Source organism: Loxodonta africana, chromosome 9, assembly GCF_030014295.1.
Source record: "Loxodonta africana isolate mLoxAfr1 chromosome 9, mLoxAfr1.hap2, whole genome shotgun sequence".
Classification (NCBI taxonomy): Eukaryota; Metazoa; Chordata; class Mammalia; order Proboscidea; family Elephantidae; genus Loxodonta; species Loxodonta africana.
The window spans coordinates 25287598-25302189 of NC_087350.1; the positions used below are offsets into that span (position 1 = coordinate 25287598).

Below are 14592 nucleotides of genomic sequence, written 5' to 3' on the forward strand. Positions count from 1 at the left end.
AGCCTCTTATTTATTTGGCTAAATATTCTCAACAGTTCTGCCAGCTAAACATACACAGTTACTTTCTCAATATGATAAAGCAGCAGCAAAACACTAAGGACTAATCAGCCCTGTGTTCATAAAAGTAGACTGTTCCTTCCACAAATGAAGATGTTTAAGAGTTAGAATTTATATAAGTCTTAATACGTTCATAAGACAACTTACCACCTGGACAGGAGCACATGATTTGATGACAAGATTTGTAACTGGCTGTTCAGTGGAATGCTTGTAACCTCTACGGTTTAGAAATGGCTCTGGGAGCTAAGACAAGAAACAGTAAAGGTTATAAGATAAGCTGTAGAATCACTGGCCCATTTTCAGGAGTACAAGGGTTTGGTGGTACAGTTTTTGGGGATCCTGTGATCAATCAGTGTGGAAGCAACATAGAATAAAAACATGAGGTGTGGAGTGAGATAAACAAAAATGAGTGACTCTGAGAAAGTTACAGACTCTAATTCCGTTTTCTTATATATACGTCCTCATAGGGCTAACGTGAATACAAAAGGAAACAGAAGAAGCAGTGTATACATAATGCAGTTGAGTACAGGCTCTGGAGCCAGACCTTACAAACTCTGTGACCTGAGACAAATTACTCAACTTCAAGGTGTCCTACATCTCTTCTGTAAAATGAGAATAGCATTTTCCTCATAGGTTATGAGGATTGATTATGTAATATCAGCAACGCAGAACCTGACACACAGTAAGATCTCAGTAAATGTAAATTATTATTAGAGTTAAAGCAAACTTACTACGCTACCTGGTAAATAGCGGCCCCTCAAATTTAAACGGAGGCTATCTCCACAATGACTCTCTAGCAAAGGGTGTTTCTGCTTCTAATCTCTCAAATTCACTCAAACTTTTATACAGCTATCAATCGTCTTTCTAAAGCACTATTTAGGTTATCAATGTAAGTCTGTTCAAAAATCAGCCAAGGTTTCACACTCCCTAGAGAACAAAGTCTAAATTCCTTATTATGACCTTTAAGAATTTAAGTCAGATTATCTAATAGAATAACAAAAGCACAAACAGAAAAACACAAAATAGATAAACAGAACCTCATAAAATTAAAAACTTTTGTTCATCAAAAGACTTTACCAAAAAGTAAATGACAAACTACTAACTTGTATATCCGACAAAAATCTAAGAACCAAAATATATATATAAAACTTCAACACCTTAACAACAAAAAGACAACCTAATCATAAAATGGGCAAAGGACTTGAGTAGATGTTTCACAAAAGAGGGCATCCAAATGGCCACCAAACACATAAGGAGATGCTCAACTTCCTTAGCCATCAAAGATGTCAATCAAAACCACAATAAGACACCATTTCACTCCCACTAGGATAGCTACTTAGAGCAACTCATCGGACACTATGAGTCGGAATCAACTCAATGGCAACAGGTTTGGTTTTAGGATGGCTAAGATTAAAAAAAAACAGAAACTAACAAATGTTAGCGATGATGTGGGGAAACTGGAACCCTTATCCACTGCTGGTAGGAATGCAAAATGGTACTGCCACTGTGGAAAATAATGTGGCGGTTCCTCAAAATACTAAAAATAAGACTACCATATGACCCAGCAATTCCACTCCTAGGTATATATACCTAAAAGACTTAAAAGCAGAGACTCTACAGATATTGTACACCAATGTTTATTGCAGCACTATTCACAACAGCCAAAACGTAGAAACAACCTAAATGTCCATCAATGAATGAATGGATAGACAAAATGTGGTACATACATACAATGACATACTACTCAGCCAGTAAGAGAAATGAAGTCTTGATACATGCTACAATATGGATGGAGCTTGAAGACATTATGCTGAGTGAAATAAGTCAATTACAGAAAGACAAATATTGTATGACCTCACTTACATTAAAAAAACAAGAATGGCTAAATGTATGGAGACCAAAGTTTCTTAGTGGGTACCAGGGGCAGGAGGGAAGGAGGAGAGAGAAAGTTATTACTTATGGAGTATTAAGGTTCAGAACTACCCGTAAACCCAAGGTTCAAACTAGGTGATGGAAAAATAGCACTGATTAAGGGTGGGTTACTCAGCCAATTAATGTTACTGCTGTCAATAAGTTGTGAACACCTGTGAAAAGTTGAATACGTGAAAGTCATGTGATAAAATACATTTACAACAACGACCCCTAACCCCTCCAAAAAAAAGAGTACCTGCTGAGGCTGCTTATATACAACCAAAAGCCTCATGGGATTTGGTTCCATGGTTTGGAGGTTTAGGATCATGGTTTCTCAAGACATCCCAGTTAATTGGCCTAATAATGTGTTTAGTGCATCTGTTCTACCTTCTAGTTTGTTGTGTAGTGCCTGCGGTCTTAAAAGCTTACAAGTGACCATGCAAGGCACAACAATTGGCCTCTCTTCGTCTGGAGCAACAAAGAAGGGGAGTCAGGGATAGGAGGATATGGAATTTGTGGCTAATCACCTCCATGAACAACTGCCTCCTCTGTCATGAGACCAGAACTGGATGATGCCTGGCTACCATTACGGAACATTTTGATTAAAGATTCTGTAGAAGAATCCTGATCAAAAAGGGGGAGATGCAGGAAAAAAATTTCAAATTCTCATGGAATCCAGACTTTCTGGAGCCATAGAGGCTGGATGAACCTCTAAAACTACTGCCCTAAGATAATCTTTAAAATTTAATCTAAACATATCCCCTGAAGTCTTCTTAAAACCAAATAATAGTTTAGCTAGTAAAATACGTCTGCCTTGAGCATTGTGCTCTTTTAAAATCTATCTATATGGGATCAGGTATTGACAACAGCAACTCAAAAGATTAAACAGGAAACAGGGAGCAATGAGTTTACGTTAATGGGGGAGGAACAACTCAAAAAAGGAAGGTGAGAATTGTTGCACGACTCGAAGAATGTAATCAATGTCACTGAATTAGTGACTCGTACATGAATGTACATGAATTGGAAATCCTGGAGTGTAGTGGTTAAGTGCTACGGCTGCTAACCAAAGGGTCGGCAGTTCGAATCCGCCAATTGCTCCTTAGAAGCTCTATGGGGCAGTTCTACTCCATCCTATAGGGTCACCATAAGTCAGAATCGACTCGACCGCACTGGGTTTGGTTTGGTTGGTTTGGTGCATGAATTGGTGTATGTTATGGTATGTATGTTCTCAACAATGAAAATTATTAAAAAAATAATAATTTAAGATCTTCCATGATCTAGCTACCACACAGTTTCATTTCCTAGTAATGATGATGACAGCACCATTTACTGAATGTTTATTATGTTCCAAGCATGCTAATCACTTTTTTTATATTTCCAGGTAATACAGCAAACTCTCAGCTAAGTATTATTATTCTCATTATATAGATGAGGAAGCGGACGCTAAGAGAAGTTAAGCAATTTTCTCAATGTCACACAGATTTAAACCCAAATCATTCAGTGCTCTCAGCTACTGCAGAGCACAAATGGCTTACATTTAAAATTACACAGTTGTAGGGTCTTAAAAATTGCTTTACATATGTAATTTAATTGTGTCCTGTGTATTTTTTTATATATCCTATGCTCCAATCAGACTAAACTACTGAATGATATGTATGCCCCTTCCCCATCATGTCATGCACTCAGGCTGTGTTCTCAGCTTTAAAAGCCCTTAACCTTTCATAAAACGTGGTACATACATACAATGAACTACTGCTTCTCAACCATAAAGAGAAACGGAGTTCTGATACATGCTACAACATGGATGAACCTTAAAAATATTATTCTGTGTGTAACGTAAATCACAAAAGGACAAATACTGTATGATCTCACTTACATGAAATAACAAGAATAGGCAATGTATAGAGACCAAAGTTTATTAGTGGTTACGAGAGGCAGGAGGGAGGGGGGAAAAGGGGAATCATTATTTAGGAAGTAGAGTTTCTGATTACAGTGATGGGAAATATGGCAACGATTATGGGTAATGCTTGCACAACATAATGTAATTGTTATCACTGAATTGTACATGTGAAAAATGCTGAATTAGTAAATGTTGTGTTACATATATTTTTACAATTAAAAAAAAAAACCCTTACCTCTTCACAGGACAAAGAAATCCTATTCATCCTTCAAGAATCACATCAAATACCACCTTTTGTGAGGACCACTAGACTATTTCTATATTCCCACAGCCCTTGTATGTGCCCGTTAAAATGTTTTGTGTTTTCAAAGGACAGAGTAGCAGGGGCAGGAATCTGGGGACCATGATTTCAGGGGACATCTAGATCAACTGGCATAACAAAGTTCATTAAGAAAATGTTCTGCATCCCACTTTGGTGAGTGGCATCTGGGGTCTTAAAAGCTAGCAAACAGCCAACTAAGATGTATGAATTGGCCCCAACCCTCCTTGAGCAAAGGAGAATGAAGAACACCAAAGACACAAGGAAAACATGAGCCCAAGAGACAGAACGGGCCACATAAACCAGAGACTCCATCAGCCTGAGGCCTGAAGAACTACATGGTGCCCGGCTACCGCCAATGACTGCCCTGACAGGGAACACAACAGAAAGTCCCTGATGGAGCAGGAGAAAAGTGGGGTACAGAACTCATATTCTAGTAAAAAGACCAGACTTAATGATCTGAGACTGGAGAAACCCCAGAAGTCATGGCCCCCAAACTTTCTGTTAACCCAGAAGTAAAACCATTCCTAAAGCCAACTCTTCAGACAATTAGACTGGACTATAGAAAGAGTGTACATCTTAGTTCAAGTAGATAAATGAGACTAAATGGGCAGCTCCTATCCAGAGGTGAGACGAAAAGGCAGAAGGAGAAAGGAACTGGTTGAATGGACACAGGAAATCCGGAGTGGAAGGGAGGAGTGTGCTGTCACATTATAGGGAGAGCAACTAGGGTCACATAACAATATGTGTGTAAGTTTTTGCATGAGAAACTGACTTTACTTAAAGCACAATTAAAAAAAAAATGTTTTGTGTTATCCTGGTTACATATCTACACTCCTCACTAGGTTATAAACCCCTTGAAGTCATGCATATTTATCTTTGAATGTTCCACAGAATCCCGGGCATGCTGCTTTACAGTCCACATATTCTGAATGAATTAAGTTCCCTGCACTGGTAAAAGGGAGGGCTGCAGAGGTTCAGTGGTAGAACTCTCTTTCCAAGAGGGAGACTCAGGTTCAATGCCCAGCCAATGTACCTCAAGCACAGCCACCACTCTTCTGTCAGTGGAGGCCTGCATGTTGCTGTGATGCTCAAGAGGCTACAGAGGAACTTCCAGACTAAGACGGACTAAAGAAGAGAGGCTTGGTGATCTACTTCCAAAAATCAGCCAACAAAACCTTATGGATCACAATGGTGTGACCCTAATACCTTGCAACATGTTTTCTCCTATTCAAAATGCGTGATTGAGAGCTTGACATAACGAATGCCATAATGATGCTCGAAGTACCCGACGAGCATTTTTTATTGCACCAACTGCACTGGTCTCTTCCAAAGGAATGCGGAGCTCTCTCGGCTCCTGTGGCCTTGGTCTTTCTCCACTTCTTTGTTCTCTTGAGAAATGGCTTTCAGCCTGCAAGGCGGCAGCTACGAAGGCTGCCTGGCGCTTTTGATCTGCAACCTTCTTTCTTGCTCCTTATCTCAGTCAGAGTGGACTTGGCAGGGCAGTTCCCCTAGCCGAGAGATTCTTAGGCTTTTTTCAGCCTGTTACAAACATACGGATTAGAGTCCAAATGCCCGACATGCCTATCTTTAGTTTAATAAAGAGTTTCTTGTAGTCGTTTTGTGATGTATAGGACCAGCTGTGGGCTATATGCTTAAAAACATTTGGTAATCCCTGCCAGAATGATATATAAGCTCTGATGTAAAAAATTGCTCTTTGGGATTCCACAGAGTCAGAGCCTGTTTGCTGCTGGGTCCCCAGTGATGTATACATCTCCTGAATAAACTTTTTCACTCTTTCTGTCGTGGAGTATGTTTCATTGGCTCGACCGCTCCAGGGCACAGACCCCAATCATGTAACAATGATCTGATCCCGTTGTGCCATGGGGTTGCCATGAATTAGGAGGTGACTCAATGACAGCTAACAATAACAGTGATAAAAGGGATCTCCTGATGCTCCCAATTTCCCAAAGGGTGTCTTGTGACAAAGACTACTTGGGGAGAATGATACTGTTGACCTTTGAAGTATGGATATAAAATAATGAAAATGATTTCTGCCTGTACTTATGAAAATGTTTCATTTTTCTGAAGTCCTATTCACGCGTCATACCCCAAAACTAAAGAAATCTCTAGGAGCTACCAACTCAAAATGCAGAGACCTATACCAGAGAATTATCTGATTACTGCAGCTATCTGAAAAACTAAATCCTGAACAGGTCACAGGAATAAAAGAAAAGAATGGACTTCCCTCTACTTCGTAAAAACAAGAAGTTTCCCAGCTACAACCACTGTGGAAAATTATTTGTTAATATCTACTAGACCCGGCAATTCCATTCCTAGGTACATACTCAAAAGCATGTTATAGTCACCAAAAGACTGTCACAGGAATGTTCATAACAGCATGATTCCTAATACCCCCCCCCCAAAAAAACCCAAACCCATTGCTGTCGAGTCAATTCCACTCATAGTGACCCTGTAGGACAGAGTAGAACTGCCCCATAGAGCTTCCAAGGAGCACCTGGTAGATTCCAACTGCTGACCTTTTGGTTAGCAGCTGTTGCTCTTAACCACTACCCCATCAGGGTCACAATAGCCAAACTAAAAAAACCCCAAACATCCACCTATAAAAGAATGAATAAATTAAATTACAGTATATTCATACAAGGTCCCTAGGTAGCACAAACAGTTTGCATGTGACTAGTAACCTGAAGGAATGCCTGGTGGGAAATTCAAAAAAGTTAGAGGACTCACTTCATATAGGCTTATTATAAAGCTATAGTAATCAAGACAGTGAATTACCAGCAAAAGAATAGACACACAGACTAACAAAAGCAAAGAGTCTAAAAAAGACTCACATATGTATGATCAATGAATTTTCCATGAAGTTGCGAAGGTAACTCAATGAAAGGACAGTCTTTTGAACAAATGGTGCTGAAACAATTGGCCATCCATAAGCCAAAAAAAAAAAAAAAAGACCTCACACTGTACATAAAAATTAACTAAAAATGGATCACAGACATAAAAGTAAAAATATTGTAAAATGTCTACAATAAAACACAGGAGGAAAATCTTTGTGACCTTAGTTTCCTAAGATACGACACCAAAAGCATGACCCATAAAACAAAGAAAATGATAAACTAGGCTTCGTTAAAATTTTAAATTTCTGATCTGCAAAAGTCAGTTAAAAGAATAAAAAGTCACAGACTAAGAGAAACATGTAACTATCGAAAGACTTGTATCTACAATACACAGAATTTTAAAAATTCAGTAAGAAAACAAAAATCCAATTTAAAAATGAGCAATAGATTTGAACAGATACTTTACCAGTGAAGATATATGATTGCAAATAAACACATTAAAAGATGCTCACTTTCATGAGACATCGGAGAAACGCAAAACTAAAACCACAATGTGGTACCACTTAGAACAGCTAAAATAAAAAATAACTAACAATACCAAGTACTGGAATTCTTATATGTTGCTGGTGGGAACACAAGATGGCACAACCACTTTGGAAAACAGTTTAGCAGTCTCTTAGAAAGTTAAACACACACTTATCATATGATCCTGTAATCCCACTGCTAGGTATTTATTCAAGAGAAGTGAAAACTTAGATTTATTAAAAACCTGTATGTAAACATTTCTAGCAGCTTTATTCATAATTGCCGAAAACTAGAAAACAATGCAAATACCTTCAAACTGGTAAATGGATAAACAAACAAGTACGTCCATACTATATGATAATAAAAAAAGGAACAAACTATGGATACATGCAATAACACAGATGAATGTCAAATGCACTATACTAAGTGAAATAAGCCAGACAAAGACTGTGTAATTCCATTTATATAACATTCTGGAAAAAGCAACACTATAGAAACATAAAACAGATCAGTGGTCTCAAGGGGCTAGGGATGTGGAGTGGAGAGCTGGCTACAAAGAGGTAGGAGGATATTTTGGGATGACAGAACTGTTCTGTTCTTGATTGTGGTAGCGGTGAAGTGAATATATGTGTTTGTCCAAATTCATAGAACTATACACCAAAAAGCACGAAATTTTACTGATTATAAATCACATCTCAATTTAAAACAAAAAAACTAAACACCAAAAGAACAGAAATATAGTAATTTTCGAACTAGCTAAGGAAAACATTAAGAATAAAGAAAACAAGCAATCCAACAGAAGGCACAAAGGGCTATATACAGAAACAATAAATAAAATGATAAATATGTCAACAATCATAGTGAACGTAAATAAACTCACCCACTAAAAGATACTTTCGAAGTGAATAAAGCAAATCCAGCTGCACGCTTCAGAAGAGACAGACCTAAAACAAAATAACACCAAAATATTAAATAAATTAAAATAAGGTATGTTAAAACCACCGGATTCAGAGGAGGACACGGAAAGAGGGATATCATTACTTGTGTCAGATGGATCTTGACTGATGTTTACCTGTGTTTTATTGACTATGCAAAGACATTTGACTATATGCATCATAACAAATTATGGATAACACTGCAGAGAATGGGAATTCCAGAACACTTAATTGTGCTCATGAGGAACCTGTACATAGACAAAGAGGCAGTCATTTGAACAGAACAAGGGAATTCTACATCGTTTAAAATCTGGAAAGGTGTGTGTCAGGGTTGTATCCTTTCACCATATCATTCAATCTGTATGTTAAGCAAATAATACAAGAAGCAACTATCCGAAGAACACGGCATCAGGATTAGAGGAAGACTCATTAGCTACCTACAACATGCAGATGACATAACCTAGCTTGCTGAAAGCACAGAGTACTTGAAGTACTTACTGATGAAAATAAAGACTACAGCCTTCAGTGTGGACTACACCTCAGTATAAAGAAAACAAAAATCCTCACAGATGGACCAATAAGCAACATCATGATAAATGGAGAAAATAACGAAGTTGTCAAGGATTTCCTTTTACTTGGATCCATAATCAAAGCCCATGGAAGCAGCAGTCAAGAAATCAAATGAACCTGGACCGAGGGAGAATGAAGAACACCAAGGACATAAGGTAATTACAAGCCCAAGAGAGAGAAAGGGCCCTGTAAACCAGAGACTACATCAGCCTGAGACCAGAAGAACTAGACGGTGCCCGGCTACAACCGATGACTGCCCTGATAGGGAACACAACAGAGAACCCCTGAGGGAGCAGGAGAGCAATGGGATGCAGACCCCAGATTTTCGTAAAAAGACCAGACTTAATGGTCTGACTGAGACTAGAAGGACCCCGGTGGTCACAGCCCTCAGACCTTCTGTTGGCCCAGGACAGGAACCATTCTCAAAGCCAACTCTTCAGACAGGGATTGGACTGGACAATGGGATGGAGAGGGACGCTGCTGAGGAGTGAGCTTCTTGGATCAGGTGGACACTTGAAACTATGTTGGCATCTCCTGCCTGGAGGGGAGATGAGAGGGTAGAGGGGGTTAGAAGCTGGTAAAATGGACATAAAAAGAGAGAGTGGAGGGAGGGAGCAGGCTGTCTTATCAGGGGGAAAGCAATTGGGAGTATGTAGCAAGGTGTACATAAATTTTGTGTGAAAGACTGACTTGATTTGTAAACTCTCACTTAAAGCACAATAAAAATTTAAAAAGAAAAAATCAAATGACACGTTGCCTTGAGCAAATCTGTTGCAAAAGACTTCTTGCAAGTGTTAACAAGCAAAGGTATCACTTGAGGACTAAGGTCCACCTGACCAAACTCATGGTATGTTCAATCGCCTCGTACGCATGGGAAAGCTGGACAATAATGAAGACCAAAAAAGAATTAATGACTTTGAATTATTGTGCTGGTGAAGAATATTGAAAATACCATGGACTGCCAGCACAAACACATCTGTCCTGGAAGGAGTGCAGCCAGAATGCTCCTTAGAAGCAAGGATGAAGAGACTTCTTTGGATGTGTTATCGGGGGGACCTGTCCCTGGAGAAGGGCATCATGCTTAGTAAAGTAAAGGGTCACGGAAAAAGAGGAAGACCCTCAACAAGATGGATTGACACCGTGGCTGCAACAATGGGGGTCAAGCATAACGATGGTGGGGATGGCACAGGACCAGGCGGTATTTCAGGGTGGCTGAGTTACAACCGACTCCACGAACTCAGTAACAACAACAAAACCAGCAGGTACAATTCCATGAGGCTACAGCTTAGTGACATCTTATCATCGATATTGAGATCTGTACTTATATAACCGAGATTCAAAAATACTATTTTATTGCATCTGTTAGAATCACTGTTTTTAATCTCAAAAATTACTCCAGGTCCATAGCTCTTTGGTGGCTGATTCAATAAGTTACCTATTTGCCCCCACTAAAGTTTAAACACCACAGTGCTGGCAAACGGACCTAGTATAATTTGAAAGCAGTTACTAGGAGTATAAACTGAAATCAGGACAAAGCATACTTTCAGAATAGTTGTACATTGTTTAACCGAATTATCAAACATACTTGCCACAATTACAATCAATTTGCTTGCAAGATGTTTTATCCTACAAAACACCTAAGTTATTATTTGCAGCTATACAACTCAAAAGCTATTTTCTACTCAAACCTTTTATCTACTAGGAAATAATACTGTTGAAACTTCTGGCGAAGGAAGAAACCACTAAGAAAGGCAGAAAGGTTGACTGGTTGTGAATTGAAAAGATCAAGACTGGACAGGGCATGAATAACGATGAATTTCAGAGATACTAATTTTATATTCCAGCAGACGCAGATGTGTAAACTAAGAGCTGAAGGTAAGCATTTGCTGAAAAGAAAAATTAAAACTTATTTATAAGACTGTGCACATTTTTCAAAAGACTTTTACATCTGCTATATCTCAAAGCAATCTTTTGCGGTAAGAAGGCATGGAGACTGCCTGGCTCACCTAAAATTTCATACCCAGCAGCAGTCCCAGGGCTACAGCTCAAATTCTGCTAATCTCCATTCCTGCCCCTTTTTGCAGGTACTGCTGACTCAAGGGCAGTGAGTCATTTGCATGTAAAGTTCACTTACACATACAACCCACACACAAATGGTCATCCTTTAAGAGTACCATGTTAGCACAATGAACAGATTTTTCTTGATCTCATTTAAATAGCCAGGCTCACCTAGTGCATTCTAAATTATTTCATTCACAAAGTCAGTTAAAAGAAAAACTAAAAACATTACATACCACGTTCATATTTGTGACAGTTTCAAAACAGTGTCAGGGTTAAGCACTATTTTTCATTTTGCTATATTAAAAACCACATAAAACAAAAAATTTAAAATACTATAAATTGGTAATTTGTAAGGCTTATGTTTTTTTTTTTATGTTATCATTTTATTTTTTATTTATCCCAAACACTCACTTATTTGGGCTATTGAACACAACAAATGACAAAACTCCTTTCAACGCACAGTTGAGAAAAATTCTGAGAAACCCTGCTCAGTGAACCACAACCAAACTGTTCCATTAATGTGCAGCGGTTCTAATTAACGATTCTCTCCAATTAGTACCCTCCAGGAGCTGACTCTCCACTTCTGGAGCTAAGTGACATACTATAATTTTACAGGAACGTTATCGTAACTAGGCAAGGAAAAAATTCCAATGACTAGAGCCCAAAAAAAAACCAAAACATTTTTTAAATACAAACAAATGTGATGAGACATTTAATATTATAAGGCATTCAAATATTTTAAGAAAAAGGCAAGAACTTTAGTGGGGGAAAGTGTTGAATGCACGTCTGTTACACAAAATTCTTAACAGCCAAGTTAAGGCAAGTGGATGGTGGGATTCATCCAGGACATGGCCACATTCTCCCACAACTGTATGTTGGTAATAATTGTAATAAAAACATGATTCTATGTATAATAGGATTTTTTTCCCCTACAGGTTAGAAAGGTTTTTTTCATTTTTTAAGGGGAAAAAAGTATTATCATATGGGTCCTGCATTATGAATGTTTAGAATGGTTTTCAATAGTTGAGACCCTTAATAATTTTATTACTTTCATCTAGTCTATCAGAGAATTCCCAGGATTTCTGTCTTTCCCTTTCTGGAGAAATTGGATAACCACAGTCACTGCAGGTAGAAACAGCTCAGGAGGTTACGTAGTTAGGGCAGCACAACTTCCTATCTGGTAATACACAAAGAAGAGCCCCAGATCCTCAAGAACTCCACTGTCCAAGAAAAGAGAAATAAATATGGGGAAAAAAAAATTTAATTGCACATTAAGAAACATTCATGAGCTCTGAGAAACAGTATATGCTTAATTGGAGCCGTGGTGGGGCACTGGTTAAAGGGTTCAGCTGCTAACCAAAAGGCTGGAAGTTCAAATCCAGCAGCTGCTCCTTAGAAAACCCTCTGAGGCAGTTCTACTCTGTCCTAGAGGGTCACTATGAGTCAGAATCAACCCAACGGCAATGGGGATGTGTTTAATTGGGGAGGGAAAGGAATAAAATTTGTTACGTACCAAAAAAAAAAAAAAAAATGTTCACGATCCACTTCTTTTACTTTCCAGAATTAATCTTAAGGAACCCAGAAATGACAAAGATTTACGTGCTAGAACGTTTGTAACAGTGTTTTTATATCGTGGAAAAAGCAAAAACTGGTTCATAGTGGGGAATTCCATAAATAATAGTTATAATATTTTAAATAATAATCCAGGTGGCTAGTGCACAATCTCAATTATATTAGCTTATCTAAAGTAAATTCCACAGCTAAGTAATACTACCCTTAAATCTGAGATTCCAAAGTGATCATGCAAATAATTACAGCAGACAAACTGTAATTAATCAAGCTGGCAAGTCCTTGAATGAGCAGATACAATATATAGAAAATCCAAGATGGGAAAAAGACAGGATTGCCTATAATTTAAAGCATAAACCTAAAGAAAAAATTAAAGGTAAAGAGGTAAGGGAGAAAACAAACAGGAAAAGGAAAACTAAACCCCAGCTACAATAGCATGTAAAGAAGCTGAGGAACAGCTTTCAACAGGACTGAGTCAGTCAGGCAGGGCCCAGTCAGGGGGCAGTGAAATTGGGAGGAAGAGGCTCCTCTATCTTCAGGGCTGCTTACTTTGGATTCCGGCACATCACTTCATCACTGCTTCTCAGCAGCAGAAAATGATGGCTGCAACAGAAATACTAACTGGAAAGGAAACATCATTATTACAGTCCCCTTACATGTGCATACGTGTGTAGTGAATTGTCCCAGGTTTTACATGACACTCAATTAAATGTTGTAAATCCTGAATGGAAGGTTAAATCTCTATAATCCAAGCATTTCCATCAAATTTTAGTTGGATATTTAATAAAAACGTGAACTACCAAAACCAAAACTATCTTGTTGGTTTCACCTCATTAACAAGACAACATGCTCTTCATGGTGGGGGCCATTAAATAAATTGTATTACTTGAACAGACCTTTTATAAGGTCCACAATCCCAGGCACTATGCACTTAACAGTTTTTGTTAAAGTGTACTCCCAACCTGTAAATGCTGATACTTCACGGGGAAGTGCTCAGCTTCCCCTAACATAAGTTTTCCTCTTAATCAGGCAAGTGAAAGATGATCCATGGGCATAATCATAGCTCTTATAAAGGAAGCTGATATATGTATTTTGCAAACGATGCAAGATGGAAATCAAGTTACAGTTGAAATGAATCAGCACAAATTCATCATCCCCCCAAAATTTTTAAGGTATGTTCTGCTACTGGTGGGTTTAGCTCTATGTGTACACTATCACACGAGTTTGCTCCAGGAGTGATGAAGAGTCACTTATGATGTGGAAAGCAGGTATTAACAGGGTTGGCAATTTCCCAGGTTTGTCACCTAATGACCTATAAAAAATGACCTATACACCTTAATAAATCATCAAAGTTTGGCACAGGGGCTTTGGAGATGAATAACCCAACACTTAAAAAAAAAAAAAAACACTTAGCAAGTATAAATTAAATGTGCTTAAAATGGTGAGATCTTTGAGGGCGGGCTGATTCCAGCAGAATCCAGACACATGCTGTGCGTTTTAAAGACTTGAACGAACGGAACGCGGATGTCTACAACGTTTTTTACGCTCTGCATTCATTTTAGGAATACTTTATTTTAGGAATGTTCATTTTAGGAAATAAATGCAATATTTACTTCCCCAACTTTTTCACAGAATCAACCGCAGTGCCGACACTACGGAATACCCGTATCGTGGGCGTCGTGAACTGAGAGCGCCGTACAAATGCCCGGGCTCCCCCGAGTGTTCGGACTGCGGCAGGCTCAGGGCCGAAACCAATGCGGAGAAAACTGTCCCGGAGTGCGAGGCTCGCCCCGCACGGGCCTGGGGGGGCGGCCGGCGTTTTCCGGCGGCCGGAAGGACGCGAACCGCCAGCTGCGCCCTCGGCCCCTAGCCGCGCATGAAGGACGC

The 14592-nt window shown here is 38.9% G+C and overlaps 1 protein-coding gene across 1 annotated transcript in view; it reads right to left on the reverse strand.

Annotated features, from left to right (window-relative positions):
* The window catches only part of RMI1 (RecQ mediated genome instability 1), a 47168-nt gene that overhangs the window by 32272 nt on the left and 304 nt on the right, over positions 1–14592 (reverse strand). The window contains exons 2-3 of the mRNA XM_003407780.4: positions 8451–8514; positions 205–300 (exon numbers count right to left, since the gene is read on the reverse strand). The gene's annotated coding sequence lies outside the window, so the exon portion shown is untranslated. The remainder of the gene's footprint in view (positions 1–204; positions 301–8450; positions 8515–14592) is intronic.